Source organism: Nicotiana tomentosiformis, chromosome 12, assembly GCF_000390325.3.
Source record: "Nicotiana tomentosiformis chromosome 12, ASM39032v3, whole genome shotgun sequence".
Taxonomy (NCBI): Eukaryota; Viridiplantae; Streptophyta; class Magnoliopsida; order Solanales; family Solanaceae; genus Nicotiana; species Nicotiana tomentosiformis.
The window spans coordinates 38,903,076-38,909,011 of NC_090823.1; positions in this window are offsets into that span (position 1 = coordinate 38,903,076).

A 5,936-nucleotide genomic window follows, 5' to 3' on the forward strand; every position below is an offset into this window, starting at 1 on the left:
ATTTTCTATTGTTATATCCCATTATGTATGTGATAAGTATATCTTGGGTTGAATGTCTATCCTTATCTTTTAATTCATAGAATGACTTAGGCAAGCCTAAAGAACATAGTATTAAAAAGAAGCCTTAGTTAGAAATCAATTTCATATCCGCTAATCGTAAGTTGTTGTTAATATATCATGCTTTACTAACTCTTTTCTTAAAGATATTTTAAGCCAAAAGCTTAACAAAGGCAGTTGTCTCTCTTTCAAAAAAATCAGAATTGTCGTGAATTTGATCTTTCTAAAAGGAATCAACTATTTCGAACGATTAATGTGTTGTTGCCCTAAAACAAAGGCTTTCAAATAGTTTTCTACTTCAAGACCAAGGTATATCTTAGAATCATTTTTATAACACCTTTTTACCATGTTAGAATGACCCGAAGCTCCATGATTTAAGATATAAAAGGCTTTAACTTGGTTTTCCTTTTCGCATTTATACAAATGTTCCCATCTTTCAAAGTTCTTTTTAAGCTTATATATACTAAGACTAATTTCCTAAAGACTTTTCTTTAAATCCATCTTCTTTAAACCATACTCTCCCCTTATAGATATTGTGTCCTAATATATGGTAAGCTATACTCTTAGAGAACTAGTTAAGGCATATTAAAAATAATTAATTTCAAATCTAGTCTAAGTCCTATGGAGCTACCTCAGGTAGATTTTAAAGGGTGTCTAACACCTTCCCTTAGAAGAACAAGAACCATTACCCATGATCTCACCGGTTAGTAGACCAATAAAGAATACAACCTTTAGTAATTAAATAGGCACCCAAGTATACCTTTAAATATTAGGTGGTGACTCTCTTTTATCAACAACAGGGAAACCACATGTTGAATCTTATTTTGACTAGTGCAAAATAGGGTGCAACAGGCCCGGGATTGAATTTTGTTAACGTTTTGGGAACTTGTAAAAATCATAGCTTTATCTATCGTAATTGGTATACCTTGCATTCATTTTTGCTTAGATTTGAGCCGTGTGGAGGCAAATTTTAGGGGAAAAGATATTTTCGAGGGTTGATTTGGCCTAGTTGAGGTAAGAATCTTGCCTAACTTTATGTGAGAGAACTACCCTTTAGGATTTGGGTTGTTGTGTGTTAATTGTACTATGTGGAAGACGTGTACACAAGGTGACGAATTTGTACACGGGCTATATGTAGTATTTTGACCGGTTTAGAATTTTAGACTTCTTCCATGTATTTAATCTAATTTGTTATAACATGTTACATCTTTCATTGTTAAATTTACTCTCACATTCTCCAATTGACGTTGTTAGAATTTGTTTTGTCCTTTATTGTTGTAATTTCTCTTATATGCTTTAGTTGAAGTTGCTACCTCCCTTATTGTCTTGTTATCCATTTTATTATTGAATTACTCTTACTTGAAGTTGTTATTTTGTGGAATATCTTCTTATTGGGTTATGGATATTGAAGTTGTGAAAGCCATTATCACATTGAGGTTGAAGTTGTTAATTGTTGAGATATATTTACGTGTTGAGTATTCCTCATTCATTTTGTTGTTATTGAGATTCATATAAACATTGTGATTGAGCCATGGTATATATGTTGTGATAAAATTGGTATTGTTGATGTTGGCAAGTGTTATGGTATATAGGCACATGTGGTGCGAGTTGATTATTGTGTTGTAATATTGATACGCATGCGGTGAGATAAGGTAGAATTTATACACGTGTTGCTAGTAAGGGAATTACTTGAAGCCACGCAGTGAGATAAGGGGGCTAAAACATGTGTAGATATTTTAGAAAAATGTTTTAAAAAATAAATGCAAGTCTCACGCAGTGATATGAGCAAAGATTGTGATTGCGATTGTGAAATGAGGTTATGAGGTGTGGTACCTCAGTTGTGATTCTTGTTGTGCATCCTATGTTAAATAAAGGCTTGTTGGTTGAGCAGTTCTTATTGTTTTCTCTATTGTCTTACTTGTAATTGTCCGTATTTGACTACTGATTATTTCATTATGTGTTCACTACTTGTTGCCTTTACCGCTTAAATTTTCGTCATTAGCTTACATTATTGAACTACTTATCTATCATTTACTTACTCGCTTTCCATTATTTGACTATGCTATACTCTGTTCAATTTTCTTATCCTAATAGGTTCTTTGACCTAGCCTCGTCACTACTCTATCGAGGTTAGACTTGATACTTATTGGGTACTGTTGTGGTTTACTCATACTACGCTTCTGCATATTGTTGTGTAGATCCAAGTACATCTGCTCGGGCCGGGTGCCAGTGATCATTCAGTTATCTTTCTGTAGACTTCAAGGTATACCTGCTCGACGTTCGCAGGCCTCATAATCACCTTCTGTCATTTCCTTTACTACCATTTACCCTATTATCAGACATTGTTATATTGGAGATGTTAGTACATTCTGTATAGCTTATGACTCAGTTCCACCGATTTTTGGGGATTATGTTATTGATGTTCTATTTTGGAGTTATTATGAGTTGTATCGGTTTATTTTATTATCTCAGTTTTGTTACCTCTGTTAAACTATCAATGAATGTTAGGATTACCTAGTCTTAGAGACTAGATACCATCACGATATCTTAAGGTAGGAAATTGTGGTCATGATAGTAACCTAATACCATAATGTAAGCCCGCAATAAACCTTCGCACTCTCTCTGCATTTGTGAGGAGTATCATAAGTGCGTGGTGAAACAACTCAGAGAATCTCGCCTCATAGACAGTCACAGACATCTGACCCTACTGGAGTCACTCGAACTGACCCCGTAACTCTTTCCTCTAACAGGGTGGAAGATATCTCTCCAAAAAGAGACGTGTGAACTGGTCCCGAGACAAGGGAGGTGAACCTGCTGGCCTGTTATAGAGATAAGACTGCCACTATCTACGGGCTTTGCCCTCCAACTGAAATGTGGTGAAGTCCACCCCGTTGGACTATAATACTCCCATATTATGCAGTATGTCCCTACAATGATCAATGAAGTCCTGTGGGTCCTCATGCCGCTCACCGCCAAAGATAGGAGGATGAAGCCTAGTCCATCTGTCCAGCCGTTTCTGCGGCTCAATGGTCGCGGCTGGTCCGAGCTCTGGTATAACTGCTGTAACCGGATGGGGCCCACCCGCAGGTAGTGCACCTGGGGTATGATAAATGGAATCAACGTGCCCTGGTTCCTGAGCGGTTAGGGTCTGTGCTCCCTCTCCCGCCTAAGATATGGCCGGATCTTACGGAAATAGCCCGGCTTGAGTCATAGAATCTATGAATCGCAGCATACGGCCCATGACCTCCTGAAATCCTGGTGCAGTCATAAAATCCGCCATAGCCCGCTCAGCTGCACGTGCCTCATCCTGCTCCTCAATAACAGGATCCTCTACTGGATCCACTGGTGGTACAACAGGAGCAACTCTAGGATGCCCTCGTCCTCTAGCAGGAGTTGTGGCCCTCACTCGGCCTCTATCAACTGGGGGAGCAGCCCCCTGCCACCAGGTACAGTCGTAGCGCGCATTCTCACTATCTGTGAGAGAATAAGAGAAAGATACTTAGCACATCATCAACTTCACGATAGGAGATGAAGAAAGAGAAGTTTCCTAACACTTTATAGCCTCTCAAAGATAAGTACGGACGTCTCCACACCAATCCGCAAGACTCTATTAGGCCTGCTCATGACTTGTGAGACCTATGTGAACCTAGTACTCTGATATCAAGCTGTCACGGCCCAATTCCCATTAAAATCCGTAATGGCGCCCAATGTTGTCTTTAGGCAAGCCAACGGTGAACTATCCATTTAATTATTCATTTTATTACTTTTAAAATCATAAATTTTATCTAATAAAGAAACTAAGTATAGAAAGCCATGGTGATATAAAGTATAAATAAAACATAAGAGTGAAATGGTGATAATAATTGGCAAAATCCATAAATATCTACTATAAAATTTCAAAATCTGGTGTCATAAGTGCACGATCAATCTAGTAGAATATACAAAACACTACAACTATTGTCTGAAATAGAATAGACAGAAATATATAATGCAACAGGAAGGAGGCTCCAGGTGCTGTAGGTCGGAGCATGGGGGGAGCAGCTCACCAAGAAGTCTTCGGATAATGTGGATGCGCACACGAATAGATCCCAGATGTACCTACCTCAGTACCTGCACAATTTGTGCATAAGTGTAGCATGAGTACGTAAATCAATGCGTGCCCAGTAAGTATCTAGTCTAACCTCGAAGAAGTAGTGACGAGGGGTCGACATTGACGCTTACTAGTAGTCACTAAATAAAGTATAAGAATTATAAATAGGCAAGAAATATAACAGTAACAATGGAATAAGAAACAGTAAGTAACGTGATCCTTTAACATAATATCAGTTGAAAATCCCCATATATCACATGCCATCGCAACAAATAACAACCATCAAGTAAATATCAAATCTCAACTCATGAAGAAGATATCAAGTATATTCTGACTCCTAACGATATTACGCACGAGTTATGCCGAGGTCGTATGGCGCGATCCATTATAATCATTTACATACACTACTTAGGTCGTACGGCCCCGATCCAGAGATGCATCTCAAATATACCATGGAGGCGTTCGGCCCGATCCACAAGAATAGAGAAACTCTTCAGACTACAGGTCAAACAACTACAACACCGGGATAGGCATGTAAAGAAAGAATAATTTTCTATCAACAATAAAATATTTCGCCAAAACTCAAGGTAATGAAGCTTGGCCTAACATAATCCCTAATCAAATTTCAATTATAAATTCAAGTAATTAAACTAACAGGTTGGTTCAGCATGATAAAGTCCTAAGTCTACTCGGACATAAATATGATTTTAGCTACGTACGGACTCTCGTCACATCGTGCATACGTAGCACCCACAATTAGTAACAAATAATAATTTAAACACCTACGGGGATAATTCCCTCTTACAAGGTTAGGCAAGAGACTTACCTCGCTACCAAGTCCACTACTCGGCCCTTCAACCTCATTAATATCCCCAAATTGATGTCGAGCTATTCGAAACCAGCCAAAGGTTGTAAAAACTAATCAATATATGCTCAAAATTCATAATTCATCTACTAGAGTAATCACCCAATCCAAATCAAAAAGTTCTTAAAAGTCACCCCCGGGCCCACGTGCTCAGATTCCAGAAATTTTCGTAGATAAATGTTATCCATGACCTTACAAACTCGAATATATAATTTCTACTCAATTCCATAATCAATTTCGTGGTCTAATCTCATTTTTACCAAACCCTGGGTTTTTCAACATAATCCCATAGTTTTTCACAATTTCTATGTTAAAATCTACCCATATTCTATGTATTAAACTCCCTCAGGATGCTAGGTGAAAATTCCTCTCCAAGAAGCTCTAAAATCGGCCAAACCGATGTGAAATGAGAGAAAATGAGTCTAAGTCCCGATTTTAAAACATGTTTCTGCCCAGTGGTCCTTCTTCGCGATCGTGGAAGGAGCCTAGCGATTGCGAAGGCAAACCAGCCATCGCCCAGAAAAGTTTCCTTCACGAGCACGATAGGGACATCGCGATGGCGATGCCCAAAGTGGCTTACCCTTCGCGAACACGAGTGGCCCTTCATGAATGCGAGTGGCCCTTTGCAAACGCGGAGGCCTGTCTCCTCCCCCAACTGGCCTCCCACTCTGCGAACGCGACCCATCAATTGCGAACGCGAAGGCTATTAGCCCCAAAGCTTCGTGATCACAACTCCTATTTCGCAAACGCGTAGAACAAAAGGCTCGCAGTCCAAATCTTTCATTGTGAACGCGGGAAAACCTTCGTGTTCGTGAAGAAGGAAACCAATAGCAGAAAATCTGCCATTTTAGACTTAACTCCAGGTGGTCCGAAACACACCCGAGCCACCCCGGACCCCGTCCAAAAGCACCAACAAGCTAATAA